This window comes from Ambystoma mexicanum, chromosome 14 (assembly GCF_040938575.1).
Source record: "Ambystoma mexicanum isolate Mex_15411 chromosome 14, UKY_AmexF1_1, whole genome shotgun sequence".
Lineage (NCBI taxonomy): Eukaryota > Metazoa > Chordata > Amphibia > Caudata > Ambystomatidae > Ambystoma > Ambystoma mexicanum.
The window spans coordinates 669,057,053-669,081,083 of NC_090940.1; the positions used below are offsets into that span (position 1 = coordinate 669,057,053).

At 46.9% G+C, this 24,031-nt stretch overlaps 1 protein-coding gene across 1 annotated transcript in view; it reads left to right on the forward strand.

Annotated features, from left to right (window-relative positions):
- SGPP1 (sphingosine-1-phosphate phosphatase 1) overlaps nt 1-24,031 on the forward strand; it is a 99,304-nt gene that overhangs the window by 37,562 nt on the left and 37,711 nt on the right. The window lies entirely within an intron of this gene.

Genomic DNA, 24,031 nt, shown 5'->3' on the forward strand with positions numbered 1-24,031 from the left:
ACTATTGTATTCGATCCTTTTACCTACAATCGGCGCATTTATTTCCATTTTGTTTTACGCATGGGTAGTAATGTCCCTTAGTGCCATACTGAACGGAGATGTCACCTTAACAAGGGCCGGCAAAGTCAGGCACTTGAAGTTGATCATACCTACCTGCAGCTGGTTACTATTCCACAGGAGTATAAAAGGAGTGATCAGCGAAAGCAAGTTGTACGAGTAGAAGGGCGAATCGGAGTCACAGTCCAGCCGGAGCAGCCAAGAAGGTGGAGAATGGGATGCTGAGATGCTTACCGACTGCAGAGTGAGGCTGCAAGAGGAAACGTGGCGAGGGAACCGTGTCTCCAAGGAGCCAGAGTCCAGAGAAGGAAGCCCAAAGACGCTGTGGTCCCTTTTTGTGAGCATAAAAAGTTGCTTGTTCCCCCGGGCAGAGAAGTAACCGCTCAGGAGTATCTGAGGGGTAGGGGGTGAGCCACTGACCTCAGCCATAAGAAGCAGAAGCTAACCGAAGCAACAGCATGACCAGTGAGATTCAATCCAAAGAAGCAACCCGGTATGCAAGTGAGTTGCTGAATTTCATTGTGTCAATGCCAACGCGTGCAGGCAGCATGTTAATAGAAAGTTCTGAGTGAAAGCGAAGCAATGAGATGCAGACAATAAGATAGTAAAACCTTGTATAAAAGTCGTTGCGCTGAAGAAAAAGCATTCTCAAATTGAAAAGTATCCATATTACTCGTTGAGATGAATGAAAGGAATTGAGAATGGCTATTAGGCCATTGCGAATTGAGAATCGCATCTTAGGCTGCTTGCTCTCCCTCGTATCTTATGTCCCAACGATCCCCACGCACCGCCTCCCCTTCTTAGCTCCCGCCCTGATCATGTGTGTAGTGTCCTTGGCGGTTTGTTTTTTCTCGATTGTTGGCTCATATTGCATTGCCTGCATTCCTGCCGTGTTCATTACTTTACTTCTATGTTTTTTGGTTGACGACTTGGTTCACCCCCCTCTGATTGTTTTTTTGTGCTTCTGTTGCTGTGGTCCATGTTTTGCACCTGATTTTCTGGCTGTTTGCTGTCCACTGTTTACCCCTCCTTCGGTGTCCCTCCCTTCTTTTTGTCCTCAGCCCCTACCTCTGTCTCATCTATCGACTATCCCATCTCTCTCAGTAAGTCTGGCAATAAGAAGTTCAAAGGGACATCCAGGACTCCAACCCAGGCCTCCCTATCGCTGATACCTGCACAAGTGCTTCCTCCAGACAGACCCTTGGAGGCATCCTCTTTGTTCCCTCTGCAGGCCTATGGACCCCCCCCCCCTCCTCACATGGTCTTGGTTCTCTTTTTTTTCTCTTTTCCCATTAATGGTGGAACCCGGTGGGAGGCCCTCCTGGCCCCCTTCCACTCCTCCAAGAACATCATAAATGTCTACAATTATGGCACCATCTAGGTCTACATTAATGGCACCATCTAGGTCCAAGGCCCTTGGGCTAACCACCTCCTTTTTTGATAGATGCTTCCTGCACCTTATAAACTTCCTTTCCTCTCCTGCTATCCCGTCTCTGGCTCCTCTGCCGCCTCTTTCCTCTGCCACCTCTACGGCTCCCTCTGCTGCTTCTCTCACCACCCTGTTGCCACCTTTAACCGCTACCCCTCTGGCACCCTGTTCTTCCGACTACCTTGCCGTCTCCACCTTCCTACTCTGCCCTCCTTTGGGCACCTCCGTACCTCTGACCTGTACACCTCCATGGAAGTCATTCAAAGGGGGCAACCTGCTCCAAATTGCTACTATTAACTCTTGCTCTGCTGTCAATCACTCCTCTGCCGTCTCCTGGAAGAACTTGATCTGGATGTTCTCGGTCTCACTGAGACTTGGTTCACGGCCAGCTCTGTCACAAGCTTTGACACTCTCCTTCCTGATGGCTACAAGATCCTTTCGGAAACAAGAACCAACCGACCCGGTCGTGGTGTAGCCTTGATCTTCCAGTGTATCCCTGCTGCTTTCATCCCTTTGCAGCACTACTCCACCTTTTGAATGCCTGGTCTGTACCTCAATCTTTCCTGGCCTCATCCTCAATGTGGCCACTATCTACAGGTCAACTGGCCAGGTCACCCTCTTTGTCTCCGAGTGGCCTGACCACTCCTCCTCCCTCCTTTCCTCTACCTCTCAATGTCTCCTCCTCAGAGATCCTAGCATCCACCTAGATGCAACCTGCCCATCTCTCCCTCTCGCCACTCCTCTCTCCTGGAGTGTCCACTTTCTCCTTTCCTCCCACCTCTCTCTACCCCTCAGGCCAAGCCGACCCCTGCACTGCCACTTACCTTCTCATGTCATCTGACGTGAAGCGTGTCATCGGAGTCTTTCACAGCTACTATCTCTCTTCCTTCTGCAACTTTGACTGACTCACATCCTGACGCAGCCCTTTCTAACCTTCCTCTCTCCATCACTAACACTATTTATATCCTTGCGCCCGTCATGAGGATCCGCTTGAAGCCCAAATCAAAGTGCAACTCATAGTACGACTCTGACCCGGTCACCCATAAAAGCAAGTGCAGGGAGGCAGAGAGGAAGTGGATGGAATCAGGAGCATCCTCTGACAAACTGGCTTGTTGCCTGCTCCAAAGGCAATAGACTCTCTGTCCTCGCCAAGAAGAGAGCTCACATTCAAGCCTGCGTCTCAGCGGCATCTAGCATCTCGGCCAAACTCTTCAAAATCTGCAAGGAGCTGGCCAATCCTGCTGCAGTCTCTACCTCCCCTGTTCCCTCCCAGGCCCTATGCATGGCCTCGGCTTCTCACTTCATCACTAAAACTCATCCTATCCTCTTCTTCTACCTCCTCCTCCTCCACTCCTGGCCAGTATGTGGCTGTCTCTCCTCCTCCTTTCTCCAACCTTTCCAATTTTCACCCCTGACGATGTTTCTAGACAAGTCCGCTACATGAAAGTCTTGCCAAAGCAGGCTCTACCCTGCTCATCCAGAACCATCAAAGACCACATTGGCACCCTTGCTGTAGCCTTTGGGCATTTCTGCAAACACTCCTTTGCCACTGCCACTTTTGTTCTCAAGAGTTATGGCTTTTGAAAGTTTTCAGGTGGGGCGTGAGCCACTTGCGGTACGGTCCTTTGTGTGAGGTTGCAGGGCGTCGGGCGGTGAGAGGAATTAGTGTTTCTTTATTATTTGTAGAGCGCCGAACTGCTCGCAAGCATCGAGGCGCTTACATGGAGACGTAGACAAATAGTGGGGAAAAACAGTATACAGGACGATTCATTATATATAGGGGTTGTCCATCAGAGGTCGTAAAGCTATATCTCGAATTACTTAAAAAGCAAGGTTTTAAGTTTTTTACGGAAGGAGAATAGATTTGATTCCAGTCTAAGGCTAGTAGGAAGTTTGTTCCAGAATGCTGCCGAACAGGTGGGGAAAGCTCTTCCTAGACCTAGTTCTTTTTTCAATTTAGGAGTTATCAATCCCTTGGCTTCAGATCTTCGTGTTCTGGTAGGGTTGTAGGGTGTGAGTTTGGTCTTAAGGTAGGCAGGTGCTTTTCCATAGAGGCATTTATGGGTTAGGCACAAGGACTTGAATTGTACACGGTCTTCCATTTTTAACCAATGTAGGTCGCGTCTGGCTACGCTGATGAGATCTCTCCTTGATTTTAGTTTGATGACTCTTATCGCCTGATTTTGAATCAGTTGGTACTTATGTAAACTGGCACCAGCAAGGAGAGCATTGCCATAGTCCAATCGTGAAAGAATGGTAGCTCTAGCAATGGTGGCGCAATTTTTTTCATTGAGAAGGGGTCTCATTGTTTTGAGAAGACTAATGTAGTAGCTACAGTTTTTGCTGACATACATGGCTTGAGCATGTGCATTGAGAGTGGCTTCCAGCGTCATGCCAAGTGTTTTCACTTTACCGACTACAATGCAAGATTCCTTGATTTGAAATGCCTTGTAGTCAGAAGTCAGTTTAGTGCAGGCCTGGGTAGATCCAAAAACCATTAACTCGGTCGTGTTGCTATTGAGGCACATCCAGTTATTATTCATCCACTCTTCGATATTCTTGTAGAGGGTGTTCAGTTTAATACTGTCTTTAGCATAGTCACCAATCAATTCCATGACTAGCTGAGTATCGTCAGCATAGTTAGTGAAAAATACTTGAAGTTCTAGTAATTCACACAGGAGGTGTATGTATATATTAAAGAGTAAAGGGGACAAGCTGGCTCCCTGAGGAACTCCGCACGATATGTTCTGTTCAATTGAGAATTTATCTCCCCAATGAACTCGTGAATTTCTATTTTCCAGGAAGGAGGTGATCCTGCTTATTGCTTCTTTAGAACAGTTTGCAGTTTTGGCTAGTGCTTTTTGTAAGAGCTGGTGGTCTAACAGATCAAACGCCGCACTAAGGTCTAACAGTACTAGTAGTCCTGTTTTGCCCTTATCTAATTTCCAGCATTTTTGTTTGCAGATATAACATTGCTGTTTCTGTGCTATGCACTGCTTTAAAACCGGATTGTTGTGGATGTAGCAGTTCATTTTTAACTACATAATCCTGTAGTTGGGCTGTGGCAATTTTGTCCATGACCTTAAGGGTGAAATTGCAGTTGGTAATAGGCCTCAAATTGTTGGGGTCAAGTAGATCCAAGTTGGGTTTCTTTACCAGTGGAGTGATGACTTTTTTTTAATATTGACTGGCACAGTTTTGTCTCGGAGGATGAATTCACAATTTTAGTAAATAAAGGGGCACATATGTCAGGGTGGTCAAGAATAATTTTAGGTGGAAGCTTGTTTTCCGCGCAGGAAGAAGGTTTCATAGATGCCAGTGTCCAGGAGTCAAAGGATTTGATGGTTAAAGGATAGTTCCGGGACATTTTTTTTTATTGTCCCTACGGTTCGGCCATGTGTTTTTAAGCATAAATCGGTAGATTGTAGAAAACTTTCCTATGGACCTTACCCGACTTTTCGTCCATTAACGCACTCGAAATCAGCCGCCATTTTGTGATAACCCTATCATTTCCCCCCATCGACCTGGCTCACCTGCTTTTGCGGCACTAAATCAAATCCCCCGCCCCTGAAACAGACTTTATCAAAACATTCATATTCCCCGCCTCTATCCGTGACGTGACTGTGCTGCGTAGGCAAACGCGCCCAGGCGTCTTCTACGCGACTCCACACAGAACCCGGAAACCAACACAGATCAGCTCACAACACAATGCGCCACAATTCGGAATATGAAACTGTACTTTTAAATCAAACCGCAAGATTGTAAATTTGGTAAAGTACATTTATTTGACATCAAATGTTTAGAGAATATTCAGCGATTTGCATTTTTATTTGCTCTCGATCCAAAATAGTTCGTCTTGAGGCACACTAGGCCACCACAACGGTATGTATTGCATCTAGCCATTGGTACCGCGTAAGGGCATACTTGTACTTGGCGATCGTCCCATAAAATGGTCAGGGTGGTAACGTTGTTCACGCGGAGAAGCAACTGGCGGTTGTAAAAGCCATCCACCGGTGTCTGGTACTCGTGACACGGACAATAATGAAGGATGTACCTGTTTTAAAAACATAAAAAATGAAATTAGTCTCACTCACCATCAGATCTTTATTAAAATTATTCATTTTATATATTAGGTCGGGAAATTATTTCATAGCTAGGACAGTGCAACTGGGTATTATACGTCATTTCCAGTAACCCACCCCCTCTCCTCCGCCTTTTTCAGAGCCGCCTGAGCGCCAGTGGACCACTTCGTCACTGATATGATATAATATGGCATTTGCAACGCGCCTATACACAAGTGTTTCAAGGCGTGGCGAGGCAGGGAGGGGGGGGAGCAAGGAGAAGACAGACAACGATCCTACTAGGCCAGGTGTCATTCAGATCGCGCAAGTGCAGGGGGAAGGTAAAAGGGGAAGGGGAGGGGGGAAGTGGAGTACAAGGTAAGTAGCATAAAATAATAAATACATAGGGCCAGCTGGTGGCGAGTGCAAGGTAAGTGCAGAACAAGTGCTGGGAAGGGGGGGCTGTAGGATACTGAGACAGTCTCCCAGTGCAGGGGTTGACAGGGAGGCAGTGCAGGTGGAGAGTGGAAGGGCCCAGGACCGTGGTCGCAGACAGTGGACCAGTTGTAGCAGGGGAGAGGGAGAGAGAAAGCAGAAGCAAAGAGGAAGGTTTTGAGGTGCTTCCGTAAAAGGAGATGGTTCTCCTCAAGATAGTGCGCGGTACAAAACAATATGCCACATAGGACGAACAAGTACAACTTAACCCGTCTTTAAAGCTACTGTATAGTAATTAAATTGCGGTATAAACTCATCTAAAGAGTTACTTACATTATATTTGCATTTTCCATTGTGTCTGTGCGTAGGGCAGCCCCGAAATACCACTCCTATGCCGACGTTATTTCTTCTAGTGAACGAACATTAAATGGCTATCGTTTCTGAAATTTTATTATCGTTTCTTACGTTATTGCACCACACCCCCAAAAAGAAGTCTTTCGGGATGGTCCCGGCCTGTCAAGGTCAAATAACAATAGAACCTTATACTGAGTTGTGGGCCATTCCGGCACCCGAGCAAAAAATCAAAGCAGCTGACCTTCACTTTGAACGAGCACACATTCCTAGTTAGCTACATTCAGTGTAAGGCCATCTCACAGGACTTGAAATTTACACTCCATCTTTGCATTTTGTCTGCGTGCTTTGCAGCCCCAGAGAACCATAAATACGGAGACATTCTATATTTTTTGAAAAATGATTTATATTACCGTTTGGTTTAATTTAATGCGCAAATGAACATGGTTGGATAGACACATTGCATGTACACTGAGCAATCACTTTTATTTACACAATACATAGCTACACATATTCAATGGGCCTGCGACATGAGGAGACTCGAGAGCAAAGTCACAGGTGACACCCGGGTGGTTCGCACAACTGCACGGTGAAGGGAGGCGCAAGGTTGGAGAGACACATTGCATGTACACTGAGCAATCACTTTTATTTACACATTACATAGATACACATATTCAATGGGCCTGCAACATGAGGAGACTCGAGAGAACAGACAATCAAATTACAATCATTTAAACCGTGATGTGTATTTCTCAATGAGCTCTGCTTTAGGTGGACATGGAACAGAGGCAATGTTGGGTGGCAATGCAGTTGTCCCCTGCACAGGGTCGTTCACAACTCCATGTATGTGCCTATCTAGGACATCAACAATAAGTCTCTCAAACTCATATTGCATATCCTCAAACACTGGTTTGATCACCCATTGTTTACTTCTTTTAGTGAAGGCCTTATTGTAGCGAAGCGTCCCTAAAGTTCCGGTCGTCCTACTTTGTTGACGGCCAACATTATGGTTATGTGCCAAGACCGCTAGAAGAGTCCGATTTATCATGCCCTCCATGCCAAAATGCAATCGTTTTGGCCTGTACTTTAGGCACATATTGTGGAACACCTCCAAATCTCCTGTGTGGCAGAATTCCGTGAGTCCCCTCAAATCTCTTGTTATAGTTTTATCAAATACAATCTTTTCAATGGCTTTGTGAGTGGGTGATGAAGGAATCAACCACTTCTTCTTCCGTGCCTCCTCTGTGGACAAATGGCCATGTTCACAATTGTGGAAATGTTGGTTTGTGGTCCAGCGGTGAACGTTGCTACAGTGTAGCATTACTGACCGCCATTTTTCCAGTAGAATTTCCAACGACCCTTCACATGTTTTTGAGCTCCACCAAAGATGGTTGCTGATTGACTTGGATCACTGTGAAATACCTTGCATATCTTTTGTTTTTTTACCTGCAGCCGACATTTTTTTATTGATTGTTTTTGCAAGATGCCATACGTCAAATTGGTGATTTATATTTTTGTACTCTTCTCTCATTGTCTTGGCATTTGAAACGTGTCTGTCCATGGCTATCAGGTCGATCACCATTCCCCGCGATTGTAGTTCTTGCAATGATGCTACAAAGCCAACTTTCTCCATGGCCACTGAGGATGTACTTTGTGACACCTGCACGACCACCGAACTCACAATTTTCTTACTTTCCATGTCCTGAAAGTGGTAGGTGCAGTACTTGGCTGAAAATCCTGGGCTGTCGCACTGTCCATCACCGGCTAGCCTGAACCGTTTGCCCGCGAATGTACTTTCAATAGACATTTTTTCCATTCGCCAAGCTTCGCTAATGGCTGGAAATAGATAATCGGTTTGGTATTTGTAGAACTGAGTTTTCGCAATGAAATGGATTCCCACAAACTGAAAGAAATACTCTCCACTTTTTAAAACTTGAACCACTAAAAAGTGCGGCCGCTGCACAAAGTGGATTGCCTGCTGGCAGTTGCCCCAGCATGGGTTGTGCAGACCATGAGAACGGATGATATTGTGTACAGGTGGCATGTATTTTAAGGTTAGTGCCTCGAATTGCACGAGTCACATTAATCAATGGCTCCCCACATTCTTCCCCACCAACCGAATGCCCACATTTCATCTTAATAATAATATCAATCAAACAACTATCGAATACAATGAATTTGGCCTCTTTCCTTATACTGTCACTCTGCATCCCAGCTGGTTCGGCCTGTAACGTTGAGGACATGTCACTCACATTAAAGGTACAATCTCTGATATCGTCTTCCGCTATGTTCAGTGATATTGATGGTGTTTCATTGTCGTCCATTTCATTCTCTCCCATTGCAACATCTGTTCCTTCTCCGGCGATGGGAAAATAAACAATTTCTTCAACTTTCTCGCGGTCTTAGTTTTTGCGGGTGTGGATTCTGTGAATTGATCTCTGACTGCATCAGAACTACTAGGACATTCACTAACAATGGCTGGTGGTGGTATAGCTCCGTTGTCAATCACTTCATATTCTTCCCATTGGCATGCTGCATCTCCAGTCTCAAGTCCCTGGCAAAAGGTTTGACAAGCAACATCTCTCGTTCGCTTCACTGTCTGTGTAGATCTAGTTCGTACACCCACTCGCAACTAGAGGACAGATTGGAAAAGGGATGTTCAGTTTAAACACAACTTACAACATAATATAGTGACCAGGACACTAACCTTCTTTTGCTTTCTTTTCTTTGAAACTTTCTTGCCTCAAACTTCAACATCTGGATGCTGTTGCTCCGACTCGTGTGTGCATGTCGCCACTTCCTCTTGCACTGCAACGACTATATTTTCATAAGCACATCATCACGCACAGACGCTCCATCGACTCCCTGAAACATCGAACTTTCATTAGTATGTATAATAATATTGAAAACACAAAATGTACTTGGGGACCAATACCCACGTACATCTCAATAGCAAAACACGAATGAACGCATTGTGTAGAACATTCAAACGACAATTATTCACGCATTGTTGATCTAGTTAGATGGAACTGTCAAGATCCATACCTCGGGCTCCGCATAGACTTCCATTGATGATATTATTGAAGATGACGCTTCAGCAACTCCCTGAAACACAGTAATTGCATTAGTATGGTTTTCTATTTTGTTAAAAAGAACATAAACTTTGTGCAGGCGTCAACGGCTCATCTAAATAGACCTGCACAAATGATCAGTTGTCTAAAATAAATAATGGATATCTAAATACGATTCGATTTGCTCGATCGTTGGAAGTGTCACCACCCAGAGATCTGCATCAACTACTAGGGGTGATGTTCTTGTAGAAGAAGCTCTGTCATCTCCCTGAAACATAGTACTTGCGTTAATAAAGAAGGAAGTATAGCGGATGTAATCACGTCATATGATCTCGCTTGATCGAACTGTCAGTATCTATACCTCGAAATGCATAAGAACATCAAGGGACGCTGTAACTGCGGTGCACACTTCTGCAAGCTGTTGCGCCGACCCGTAACTGCATGCTCCCCCTTCTTCTTGGACTAATGCTCCATCGACTCCCTGAAACATAGGACTTTCATTAGTAATGAACACAATATTGAAAAAAGAAGACACATAGGAGGGCGACGACAGAAGGACATATCAATGGCTAAAAACGAAAGAAACATTGTGTGTAACAATCACGCTACAAGAATGCAAGATCTGATGATCTCCATCGATGGAACTGTCCGGAAACGTACCTCGAGCATCTGAGTGACATCAACAGTTGTCGTCAATGCGTTGGACTCCTCAGCATCTCCCTGAAAGACAGTACTTGCATTATTTTGGATAACAATAATTATAACTGAAAACAAAGACTAGAGGACGAGTACTAGGGTGTACCATTAGGTAAAATAATTACACGATAAATTAAAACTATTGATTTACATGCCTAAAACAAGTCAGTGGCAGAATAGCTAAGTAAGATTACCCGATAGGCGCTTGAAGTGGCTGATGACTGCAATAACGACACGGATGGAGAATCTTCCGCCTTCATATTGAGTGGATACATAAATGGGGATATTATTGTTGGCCTTGCGGTAGTGTGTAGCATTAGCTGAGAGCTAAATCCGTAAACTTGACTCACCAGTGGAGGGATGTGGACGAATAGAGTGGGAATAGCGGTTGAGAGCAATTTACGCGTCTCTCGCAGTGTTTTCCTCTTTATTGGCAATGATGTGGAGTACATGTCTGAGCTAAAGAGCCTGCTGCAGATGCGGTATCGATCACCCCTCTTGTCCGCAAAGACTTCTAGGACTCTACTTTCAAGCTCAGACGGTGGATATCCGCAATATCGGACCCATTCTCTTATCTGATCTATTGTCTTAGGGAAAACATGCATTATAGTACCTTCAGATTTATTATGGGTCTTCGAAGGGCAACTGCCAATGGAACAGGCAGGCATTGTGGAAAGTTCTGAAAAGTAAAGATCAACAATTCTCTATGAATACCAATGTGTTAAAAAATTAAATGACACATAAAAGGTTCAATGCAAGGTTCGTTTTGGTTCTTGGAACTATACACGTTATTCACATGCGGATAAGTATTTGAATAACTTTAAAAAAATAGAAAAATAATTCGACTAAACTCAGAACATGTGACTAGTTCCTTGCATGTACTGTCTTGAACGAAAAGAAAACATGGATGCAATTTGATGACTACTAGCAAATAGATATAAATTAAAAAATTGGACGCAAAATGATTATGGTACATGGCCTTACCTTGACGAACAAACAGTTAGATGCAGGGATCAGAGTAGTTTCTTGTCGTAGAACAGGGAGCAGTTCACAGGTTGCAAACTGACGAGTTTGCTCGAAGTGGTCACGGAAGTTCACAGAGACGTAGAGCAGATAACCAGCACCTTCACGGGTTGACTATCAAAGCGCAAAGAAGTTCTCATTAGAAATATGAAGTGGGTTATAAAGAATTCGAAACGGGTGTGTTTGTGAATGAATGACGTGTATATGTCGTGGCATTATGCGGTTTGCAGGGGGGCGTCCAGCGTGAGGGGGGATGCTTGGCAGGAGACACGGGGTCTCGAGGTAGACATGGGAACAACCCATGCTCTATAGACCACTTTGAAGTGTACATGGTCTTTGGCACCTCTTGGCCTTTATCGCTCCCTGACAGCTCCACTTGCCAGCGCACGTACCCCGGTGCGAACTGCCTTTGATAGGGCGGGGGGTGGATTGGGGTGGTGGTCGTGCAGACAAGACTCGTTTGCCGCAGGGCCTCACCAAGGAGAGGCCATCTAACTGCATGTAAGAGGCAGGCTGCAGGATCTAGTACATGGAAGGCAGGGGGGTGAGTTTATAAATACCTCACCCTCCCAGGAGAATATATGGGTGCAGTTCACCCTGGAGACCCTGGATGCCGAGGCAGTTAGTCAGCAGCAGGCTGGCCTGTGGTGGCAAGGTGGCACGGGCCAGAGGGGGTCATCTCTGTACCCGGTGCCCAAAAGGATGATTTATTATGATCAACCATATTGATTTACCTATAACCATGTTTTGTATCAATAAAATCCAACGGCCTTTTATTGCCAACGCTTGAACAAAGTGGTGTGGTAAGTATTTTTGGGGGAGGAGGCAAGGCCGGGATGGAGACACACTAGATTCATTTAAAAAATCAAAACCATTGTTAAAATATATGTTGGGTTTTATTTTAGATCTTAATTTCAATTGAACATAAATAATAAACATTACACATTGTAAAGTTCCGGTTGCAGCACATCCAGGGAAAATCCGCGGTATTGTCCACTGTCGCTGGGGAAATGTTGTCTAATGGCAAGTACCGCACAGGCAGGTATTACTCTCTGAACGCGGTGTCCGAGCCTCCCGTGAAGCCACCAAGTGAAGCAACGATAGGCCACCAGCCTGTACCACCTGTGAAAAAGAAAGATGAAAACTGTATTAAAATGACAAAACTTTCTTATCAATGTCGATTCAGGTAAAAAATGTCATTCTGCTTTGAAAAAAATTCTATCTAGAAAATGCACAATATGGAACCAATTTACATGCGTTCGAATGATATGTAGATGTAATTTTATATGTGGGAGACGACCATGAAATAGTAGTGGCATCACTGACATCACAACCAGAGTATACTTACTCGTTACTCGGATTACGCGGACGAACAGTGCCGCGAAGTTCGTGCATAAGCACCATCATCATCCTCAACACGGTCCGTGAGAGGCAGGCTTCCCTGAACTCTGGCAGCTCGGTGATGCATTGCGGACTTGGCTCGCCTTCCGAAATGTAGGCCAAGCACCCGGAATTTTCACGGCAGCAGCAGTTCTCCTCAGTTGGCATTAGCTCGCACCGATTGCACGTGCACCAGGTGGAGACGCCGTCCATGCGACATGGTCCAGGCTCTTCATCCGTTGACTGGTCCTCCCAACTGCCGTCCGAATCCCCATCGTTTTCGCGTGCTTGCCTTTCCAGTAGTTCCTCCTCGGTGTACTCTGGCTCGTACATATACGGCATTATTGTAGCCATTGTGTGGTAAAGAAAGTAAAATAATTTACAGAGATGGTACAGGTGTTCACAAGGCCTAGAAGCGGCGAAGGTAGCTGACCAGAGCACAGAAACGAGTCACAGAATACTCAAAGTAACACAGAGAGAGTAATGGAATCGAAAATCTGCTGCTGTGTGTTGTGAAACGGTGTGTTTATACTTATTGAGGAAAGAGGCGTCCTGCCATTTCCATGGCGACACTTCATTAGCTGAGGCACAGAGATTGTTGACACGAAACGTGCTTTGGCGTTGGGAAATGGCCGGTACGCGTCTGCTGATGTCAGGCTCAGGGGCTGTATTGTGAGATGATCTAAGACCTTGTGTACAGCAAAGGAACTGCCTCAAGACGAACTATTTTGGATCGAGAGCAAATAAAAATGCAAATCGCTGAATATTCTCTAAACATTTGATGTCAAATAAATGTACTTTACCAAATTTACAATCTTTCGGTTTGATTTAAAAGTACAGTTTCATATTCCGAATTGTGGCGCGCTGTGTTGTGAGCTGATCTGTGTTGGTTTCCGGGTTCTGTGTGGAGTCGCGTAGAAGACGCCTGGGCGCGTTTGCCTACGCAGCACAGTCACGTCACGGATAGAGGCGGGGAATATGAATGTTTTGATAAAGTCTGTTTCAGGGGCGGGGGATATGATTTAGTGCCGCAAACGCAGGTGAGCCAGGTCGATGGGGGGGAAATGATAGGATTATCACAAAATGGCGGCTGATTTCGAGTGCGTTAATGGACGAAAAGTCGGGTAAGGTCCATAGGAAAGTTTTCTACGATCTACCGATTTATGCTTAAAAACACATGGCCGAACCGTAGGGACAATAAAAAAAAAAGTCCCGGAACTATCCTTTAAGTCTACCACAGGTCGGTGTAGTTGGGGGGGGGGGGGGGGGGGGGGGGGGGGGGGGGTTGACAGAGTAGCAGGGTTTCGGCTAGGTCGGGAGTACCCTGACTTTGTTCCAGCATTTGTGATCAAAGGTGAGTATAGGGGGAGCCGTGGTAGGATGGGCTGGTGTGTGAGATAAAGGGATGGCATAGTGGTCTGTCCAGATAAGTGGTTTGGGACTGGATGTAGAGACGAGGTCCTAATTGTTGAGGATCTCATCAAGGGTGCGACACCTGAGTGAGTTGAACTGTGCTGTGACGGGAGACCAGGGGTTGGGTCATAGGATTGTTTGGCACGTCAAACCATATATTGAAGTCTCCCAGTAGTGTGAATGTTGGGTGATTTACCTTAATGGTAGCTATTGAGTAACAGAGATTGTTGGCAAAATGTCTGTCATATCCAGGGGGTCTGTATACGAAGCTGTGAGTGAGTGTTGATGCTAGCAAGAGTTTTACTAGAAGGGATTCACAGTTAGCATTGCATGTCTGGGTTTCAGTGAGAGAGATGCGGTTTATAGAGAATTGCCACTCTGCCACCTCTGGAAGGACTGTTGTGGGAGATAAGCGAGTAGCCATGGGGGAAGGCCTTGTGTGCGACTGGTGCAAAATCGTCGGAAAGCCATGTTTCAGTGTTAAAGGTGAGGTCGGGGCTGTCTGAGGATAGGAGGTCAAAGATGCTGTCTGTTTTTTGTCACGGAGCAGGCCTTGAAAAGGAGGCATGTGATTTCATGAGGTGAAGTGATTTTCTTGATGCTCATGGCCGGGAGTGTTTGGGTTTCATAAGTGCCCTTTGCAATGTTGGGAGTAGTCGGATTAGTCTGGCAAGTTGGACTGACAGAGGGGTGGTAGTTGGGGGTTGGGATGTAGGTACTCTTTGGGGGAGGGGTGAGTGGGTCAGGTCGATGGGGTGCGGGAAGCATAAGCGGGCAGTGGTAGGTATGTTAGAGAGGGGGAGGGAGGGATGGAGAGTGGTGCATGTGAGGTGTGTTGGGTCATGCAAGTTGTTTGGGGTTTGAGTCTGGTGGGTGCTAGGGGTTTAGGAGTACTGGGTGAGAGGTTGAGTTCAAAAGGGTGAAGATGGGGCGAGGGAAGGGCCTGATGGTGGGGGAGGGGAAGGATGGGAGGTTGGACCGATAAGTGGTGAGGTATGGCGAGCCGAGGGAGAGGGCTACCTTTTATGCGTTTTTTGGGTCTGACTGCCAGGGGGGGTGAGGGAGGGTAGGCGGGTCAGAGGGGAAGGAGGATGGGCGTGCTACTTTTGAGAGACGGGGGGGGGGGGAAGGTTTGAAGGGGGAGGTTGGTGGGTGGGGGTCAAGAGGGAGCTGAGGGTGGGGGAGACAGTGGTGTGGGAGATTGGGTGAGAGGTTTTCGCAGATGAAGAGGTGGGGGTTCAGAGTTGTGCAGAGTTTGAGGTGCGGTTGTCTTTGAGACCTCTGTCAAGGCGACGCTGCGTTTGAGGAAGAGGAATAGGTGGTGAGGAGGAGTGGGGGGCGGGGATGGAGTGCGTGTTGGTGGAGGGTTGAGCCTGATGGTGTGACGTGAAGCACTAAATACGAGTGTGGGTGCTAGTGCAGGTCTCAAGAGGGCTTTGGCAGGGGCTGGGGGTGCTGGGGTGGATGGTGTTGCTCTGGGGGTGAGTTCCTGAGTGAGCGCACAGATGCTGTTATTTGCATAGAACACATGGTGTTTGGAGAGCCAGAGAGCTCCTCTGCCTTGTGAGGTGGAAATTGCATGGGGTGTAAGGGAGGGGAGAAGGGGATTGTTCTCTATAGATGCCTGGGGAAGAAGGCCAGGTAGTGGGCTGGTTGGGCTGAAATGTGTGGGATGAGGTGCGCAGTATTTGGCGCGCCAGAGTGCTCCTCTGATTTCAGAGTTGGTTGTGGGGTGGTGATTAGGGGGACTGAGGGGGGGGGGGGGGGCAAGAGTATCAGCGATCAAGTACAATGGTCTGAGTTGGCAAGTCGATGTGGGATGAAGAGGGGTGGGGGGTTCCTGAATGAGGGTGCTAGTACGGGGCGCCGGTGCTGGGGGTGGTGCATTATGGTGGGTGGGTGTGGTGCAGAATGGGCAGGGTTGAGGGGGTGCAGCGGCGGTTTTGTTGTCTAGACACCTAGGTTTCTCCATCAGGGAGGGGAGGTCGGTCATGATTGTGGGATGGAGCACATCAGCAGCTGAGTGATGTGTGGGTCAGAGAGTAACTGCACGTCCAGAGGGCTAGGACCAAAGGATTCGAGTCTGGGTCGAGGCACCTATTAAGATGGCAGGAAGTATATTGAGCTATAGTGCAATAGCAGCACCTAGGTTTGGGACACCTGGATAGAGGAAGAAAGGGCCTTACACGGGGGAACAACAGTAAATGCAATAGTGGTAGTAACGGTAATTGTTTGGCTGTGGGCTGAATCTAAGTGTGATAGGACACAACAGGTGGGGTTAAGTTGAATTTTCGATGGGTTTGGACATTTTACTTGCACCATATCCCGGAATCGCATACTTGGGGATGTTGAAGAGGGGCTTTTAGTCCCATATGCAATTCTGATTGACGGCTGTTTGTACCACCCACTGAGAGACAGACAGCCATTGAGGCAGTGCCTACCGATCGTTATTGTGACAAATCAAAGGTATTCATCCCTTCTCTCCAGGTTGGACCTACCCCCTTTTGAGGCTAGGAAGGTGAGTCCATTCCGCAAGACTCCCCCTAGGGGTCTGGGCAAGTTGAACCAAACTGGGAGTGACTTCCTCTTGGGGGGAAATTACTCTCATTTCCACAAGGAACTCTCTAGACTACCCACCTTATATGCATATATGTGACTCCCTTCCATAAAGAATATCTCTTTAAGAAGAGATCTGTATAGAATTGTGATGAGTGGATCACAAGAGGAGAGAGATTATGGTGCCCCCCCCCCCTAGCATAATCATGCCTTGGAGAGGCAGACTAGGAGGAAACAGTGGAACCTGCGACTGTTCGACAAACTGAAGAACGCCAGCTCAAGACACCGGAGGCCCGGCGAAGTAGACAACGGGGAAGCCATTGTGAAGATGGGGAGAGAAAACCTGTCCGGTGTGGTGGTGTGACCAGGACCATCCTGCGGTGTGCCAGACACCTGCCTAAATGCCGAAACCCCTACAGCAGGGAGCGCTGACACCTCCCACTGGCCAGCATCCCTCGACTACAGTAGCCGACAGAGATGCAAGGGACAGAATGTTGGAGAAACCCGAGACCGAAAACACAAGGCAGGTTACCCCAGCAAGCGCCAAGCCACGTAATGTCACATGGGACAAACAATGGTACAGGGGAAAATAGGAGAAGCGGGAGGCCGCCAGGGCAACCTATTGTAAGGAGTGGAACGAGTGAAAGGCCCGAGGGCTACATTCGAATAGTAAACCTGAATAAGTCCCTATATGAGGAACAAATGAAGAGCTCGACAAACAAGGGTGAGTGGGAAATGAAGGAAAGGTGCAAACGAATACCCTGGAAAGAGGGGAATAGCAGCTCAGTGTTTAAGGGTGGGGAAGACCCTTCATATCCAAGGGTCAAAGGAATTGTGATTTGAAACTGCCAAGTGAATTAAATAACAAGAGAAAGAAACCAATAGAGAAACCCAGGAGGGGTGATTCCTAACACAAATAAAACCTTAACGGTTGGCTCTCAGGGTGTGAGAAACCTTAAAGTAAAGAATGTGAGACAGTATGTTTAGGAGAATCATTATAAGCATAACACTAAAGAGAGTACAAGACCAATCGACAGCTAGGATTAGCTACAAGAAAGACGGAAACTCCAAGAGAGTGTCAAAGAAAATCAGCATAAGCAACATAATTCTGAAGCAGAGATATTTTGTTTATTGCCGATATAAGGAGCTAAAATAAAAACCCTGAGAGAAAGCCACTGCCAAGAAGGCAAACGGGGAAACAACCAGGAGAGAGATTCTTTTGGCCGACTTAAGTTGTTTGTGTTAGTGGAAGGGTCAGATAGAGTTGCGTTTAGGACTGAGGACATTTACTTGACACTTTGTGACGACAGACAAGCACCTTCAGTTACTTTAGTAAGGCAGGGAACCCCCTCTGGCATTAGGGGGAGATAGGCCTTTTCTTTATAATTTCATCAAGAGAAAGTCAACCTGTCCAGAGTATGTCCGACTCCTTCTTCCGACTCGCCACATTATCCTGGATTCATGTAGGTGTTCCGGCAGCAGGAGCCAATCCAGTTATATAGGTGTCTGGAGTGGCTCTCATCAGCTCAAGGAGGTCCCCCTTGGAGAGACGGGGAGAAACGGCAGGCTCCAAACACATTTGCACAGAGATACTGTTCACCCAGCAAGCCCACGCAGCGCTACCCATCCACAAATCGGCTAGGATAGAGTCTTTATGGCAATGACACATAAAACCTGTTCTCGTCTGAAATGCAGAGCACACCTCATAACTGCCAAACCTATCAAACCTTACGAAACTAGACATAAAAAACTAGCCTTACTGTACGGGTAATTGGAAAAGCTTGAATTTACAAGCTTGGGTGCCAACTTATGATTTTCGCTAAGGAGGCAGAAATTCCGCCACCGAGCAAAGAGAGGGAGCTCTGCCCATGTCCAGGTTGAAACAAACCATTTTAAAGCACGTTTTGCAGCAAGAAATGGAAAAAAAAGTCACAGGATTAAATGGCAATTCTTTCTGCAACAGTTGCCTTTCCTCCGGAGCTGTCTTTCCTCTGCATTCTGCTTTTGTATCTCCACCTTGCCCCTACTTCTTCTGCACCTGCCAGAACGCTTTGCCTGTCCACCCCTCTCCTTCTCCCCTCCACCCTGCAATTAAGGCTCAAGTGGTCCAATCATGTGGAGCCCTTTCTACTTTGAAGTGATCAGCACGTGCTAATTTTACAAGACAGATGCTAACACTTCATCAAGTCTCAGCCTAGCAGGACAGGACCCAGAAGCCATTTCACGACAAGTGATTTAAAGGCCTGGGGCTTAAAAGCACACTGGACTGAATCCTTTCTTGTCTGTTTTTGGTCACCCTCATAAAATACATGCAGTATACCCGCTGTGCAAATGACACTCCTGCCCTAGTGGATCTGGGAGTACGGGGTCAATGTCTCCCATGTACTCAGTGGCTGTGTGGTACCTAAGCTTACACATGCACAACACAGTTTGTTCATATAGTATAGAAGGAGCTCAGCCTGCCTGCACAGTAAGGATCTACAGGCGGTAGATGGGGTCGAGGGCGGAGAGTTACAAATAAAGTGACATATGCATACTTAACCACGGTCTGCTGGGAACTTTGAATTAAACACTCAAATGTAATGAGGAAACCTGTTAAGGGATGAGCAGTATCTGATGTTGTTGATCCTGAGGTGGCTTTCTACAGCACTCTTTAGCTTTGATGCTGTATTGCTTCATTTTTTACACACACAAAATGTGCTTCTTGTCACCTCCTTTCCTCCTTCACTGTTCCTATTCCTCTGATTATTCTGGGTATATATCTCAGCATGTGGTGCCTCCCTTTCAAGTCTTTTTTTTTTCCTTATTAGGCAGGCCTTCATCCCGAGCCTGGTATTATGGTGTATTAATAGCCGAGATATTCCTGACTTAAGATAACTGCATAATAAGGTATGGTTCAATAACTAGGCCGATGATACACAGGTACTCTTAAGGCTTGATTTTCTAGAAAGTGATCCCCATCCCGATTGACGAATTGTCTTACAGCAGTGGGTGACTGGATGGCCAATAAATGGTTGAAGTTGAACATTGGAAAGACTGCGATTATGGTAACAGGTGCCACTGACTTTAGCCAGATTCTTTTGGCCCATGTCCTGCCCCTGTCAATTCTATCAAAAGTCTTGGTGTTAAAGTTCAGTCCTCAGGCTCCAGGGAGCTGCAGATTGCATCAGTATGCAACTCTGGGTTTTTAAAGATTAACATTTTGAGGAAGACGCTGCCATTTTTACCCTCCAAGTCTCCAGCAAAGGTTGCTGCAGCTTCAATTCTTGGGTGTATTGATTACTGAATGTTGGCCCGCAACTAAATAAAAGTTGCAGGAGTGTCCCCGCATGTGCAATGTAATAATGTCTCTGCAAAAAACAGCGACTTTTTTTGTCAGGAAACATTTTTGCAGGGACATTACTACATGGAACCGCTGGCTCATGGAGTTGGTGGAATGTCCCTCTCCCAAGATCTTCATCAATTGCATTGGCTTCCTGTGCAGAGTGGCCTCGAGTTTAAGACTCTTTGCATTTCTCATCAGGCCTTCTATCAGTTGGGCGCTGAGTATCTGCAGATGAGACTCATTCCATACACTCCCTCAAGGCAGCTCCGTTCGGAGTCTCAAAAACATCTGTTGGTCCCTTGCTTCTAAAGATCCCGGTCAGTGGTCGTGCTTTCTCCACAAATCATTTAAGAAGCATTCATGATCATTTAGCATTTTGGAAAGCTCTTGAGACTTAACTTTTGTAGTTTCTTGCTTTTAGGATTTCTGGAGTGGACTCTCCTACGGGCTGTTTCTTAGCACCTAGATGCCTTCTGGCTGTAGTGCTGGGCTTTATAAATGCTATTATTACATTACTGTCACTTCCTCAACATGCTGTCATTCAACTGTTCCATCATTCATAAAGAGTGTTATGACAGCCACTCCATGCCCACACCTGTTGCACAATGATAAGATCCCTCCACCCCATCCAACTGCCTCTAAACGCAGTCATGAACGTTTACTTCATCACTCTGAGTGTGGGGGCTTTTGTGAACGTCAGACCCCGGACCGGTTACCTAAAACCAGAATTGAAGGTCCGAGACGTGACCCATCTCAGTGTGGTGAGTGCAGTGGGCCTTTTCTGCAATTTGTGATCGCCAAGCGGCCGCTCACCCTTTGGGCCACCAAGCCTCCCACTGAGTGTGGTTGGTGTCAAGTGATAATCCATGAGCCTTTGGTTTTTTTGTTTGATTAATTTTTCATTATTTTTTCAAATCCTAACATTCCATACTTCACAACGGTGTTTGTTCACAAGTTCATCACCTGTAATTCCATATTAACCATTTCTCAGCCCATCGCCCACAGATGCTTAAAACTACCACTACCACTTCACCACCTCTCTCCTCCCAGCATCTGCCCACTACCACCTCTAAACCCCCTGCCAGCTACCACCTCTCTCCACCCCCTGCAAGATGCCACCTCTCCTCCACCCCCCTGCCCACTACCACCTCTCTCCTCCCACCACCTGCCCACTACCACCTCTCCTCCCACCACCTGCCCACTACCACCTCTCTCCACCCATCTGCCCACTACCACCTCTAACCCCCTGCCAGCTACCACCTCTTCCCTTCACCCCCTGCAAGATGGCACCTCTGCCAGCTCCCTTTGTCCCACTGTCACTCAATCTCTGCCACTGTCCATGTCACGTTTGAGAAAACATAGAACATCTTTGCTGCATAAATCTCGAGCACTTCTTTAAGGTCCCATGATGAATGCATCTTTTGTTGTAAATGAAAATACTGTGCGCTCTATTTCTTGTGTCCCTTTCTATTGCCACACACCCCTGCAATGGCTCTCTCAAGAAGCATGACCCAATATTGTTGTGAACATATTGAAGTGGATTATTTGATGACTTCACCTATTTGGACTTCAGGCAGTGAACGAGTCGCTCTTTCTATATGCAGATGGCTGACTCCAAATACTCGAGAAAGGGTGTGATCAGCTCTCTAAACTAAAGATCCCAGTCCGCTCCCACCAGCGTGCACATTAGGCAGTGCAGCAGGAGGCAGACCCAGGCAATGTGTGCTGTGAAAGGAAATGTACAAAAACTTTGTGTGGGGGAGGAGGGTTACAATGGCACCGCATTTAGCGATTATTACAATCCTGGGAGTTTATAGAATAAAAAACGCATAGTGTCCGCTGGGTGCTGTTCTTTCCGTCCGCTGGGTTCGTGCTCTTTCCATCCCTTTTTAAGTCGCTAGTGAAACGACTTCTTTGTTTTTATTTCAGTCAGCCTAGCTCACATAAAGTTAAATGAATTGCACCCCTGGGTCCTTAAAAGACAGGCACACCACATTCATGGTGTCAAAAAATCTTATCTGTTAAGTAATCACTGAGCATGCGTGCGCATGCTCAGTCAGCAGGATATGATTTTCTGACACATAGCAAAAAATGACGTTACACCGGCACCGCCATCCCGCTCTCCCTGCTGCTGCTCTTCAGGGGCTGCTGGCAGGTGAGCTTGGGGGTGGGGGGGTCGGAGATCTACTACTCCGAGTACAGCCTGCCCTCCACGCACTCCATGTCCGGCACCGCCATCCCGCTCTCCCTGCTGCTGCTCTCCTGGGGCCGCTGGCAGGTGAGCCTGGGGGACGGGGGGGCAGGGAGGGTGAGGAGGGGGGGGGGCTGGAGATCTACAACTCGAGTACAGCCTGCCCTCCATGCATGCCATGTCCGGCACCGCCATCCTGCTCTCCCTGCTGCTGCTCTCCTGGGGCTGCTGGCAGGTGAGCGTGGGGGGCGGGGGGGCGCGGGAGGGGTCAGGGAGGGCGAGAGTGAGGGAGGCGGGAGGTCTACTACAACTCCCCGAGTACAGCCTGCCCTCCACGCACGCCATGTCTGGCACCGCCATCCCGCTCTCACTGCTTCTGCTCTCCTGGGGCCGCTGTCAGGTGAGCCTTGGGGACGGGGGGATGTGCAGGGGGGACAGGGAGTATGTACCAGGTCAGCTCTATCCTCTTGTCTGAATTCGACTATGGCAAGGTCTTCTGTGGCGATTTGTCTAAGTTTGGGATGCAATGACAGTCTGACCGCATTATCTGTTTAGATTGAAGTTGTCCCCTTCATCTACCACTCTTTCCAGCTTTGCACATCCGTCTTATTCTTTGTGTGGCCGATTCTCTTCACCTGCCTTTCTTTGAGAGTGCGGATCTGAGTGTTTGCTCCATCTACTGTATGCAGCACCACAACTTCTGTTTCAATCAGGGCTCATAGTTCTGTCTCACTGACGGGCGACTTGGGTGAGTTCAATTTCTGTAGGCTTTGTTGCTTAGATTTGAGAGGCTTCGTGTAGGTTTTCTTGTCGTCAGTGTTCTTGGTTCACTTTCATGTTTGGAGCTACTACCTAATCCTTGAGATTTTTGTTGTTTGCAGGTTCTCTTATTTTTTTCAGCTAACGTGAGGAAGGTGGGGGAACGGTCCAAGTCACTCATCGGAGATAGCTTGGCAAGTTTTCGGTGGCTCTGGGGTTAGACTGGTACCATCTGATCTTGTTTCCGGGATGTCCTCTTTGTGTTTCTCAATTGAATAAATGGATCGATCTAAAGGGATTCTGATCCTCTACCACAAGTAGATACTCTTGGTCGGTTTATTGTCATTTTATTTTTAAGACTTCTCATTTGTTCCCTCTTGGTCGTTGTTTGTTTTGGTGGTCTTGCCTGCAGAGGGGGTCTCACATCTTGTCTGCTACCAAACTAACGGTACGTTTTTCCCCCCTCGTCTGTTCTGGTTTTCTCAGGGGTATCTTCTGGCTCCAGGGTGATCAAGATTGCGTCTTGGGTTTGTATTTGGGTCTTTAACAGTTCTTCTATCTCTGTTCACTAAGACTGTGGCCACCGGACCAGAACCACCAGTAAGGCTTTCCTCCGTCGCGTTTTTACTCTGGTTACAGTCCTTAGATGGGTATTTCTTCTCCAGTGTAACTGCCTTTTCAGCGCTGTTGTTGGTTTGTTCCGGTATGGTTGTCCTACTTTCGCTGGCTATGGGTTCAGGGGGTTCTGGTGTGATCTTCTCCTGTTATAGCAGTGATATACCCTTCGATGAAGATCATTTTGGAGTTTACCATCGCCAGTAGTGTTGTTTGGTTGCATAGAGTATCCTGCATGGCTTTGTATAGCTTCATGAACCGGGCCATGGCTATCGTGATCACTGACAATTGATCAAAGGGTCTTGTTTAGGCGACTTTGTTCGTTTTTTGGTCTGAGGTTCCAGTTGTTAAATCTTTCCTTGCCATAGCCCTGGCTATTTGATGGCTTTGGGGGCAATATGTTAGATGAGGACTGTGTCCTGATAACTGGTTGTTAGAGGGGGAAGATGGAGGGCCAGAGACCATTGATGATGCCGAGAAGACCTGTTGGTCCTCAAGATCGGGATAGGCCTCTTCAATCCTCTCAACGCTATCTTTAGACTTGTCATCAGAATGTCTGTCACTCCTTTTCGGTAAACATTTTTTGTCGTTATATCTCCTTAATCCAAAGCACTTTACAGAGCACATATTTACATACAATATCACCCAACTGAAATTGGTACTCATTTA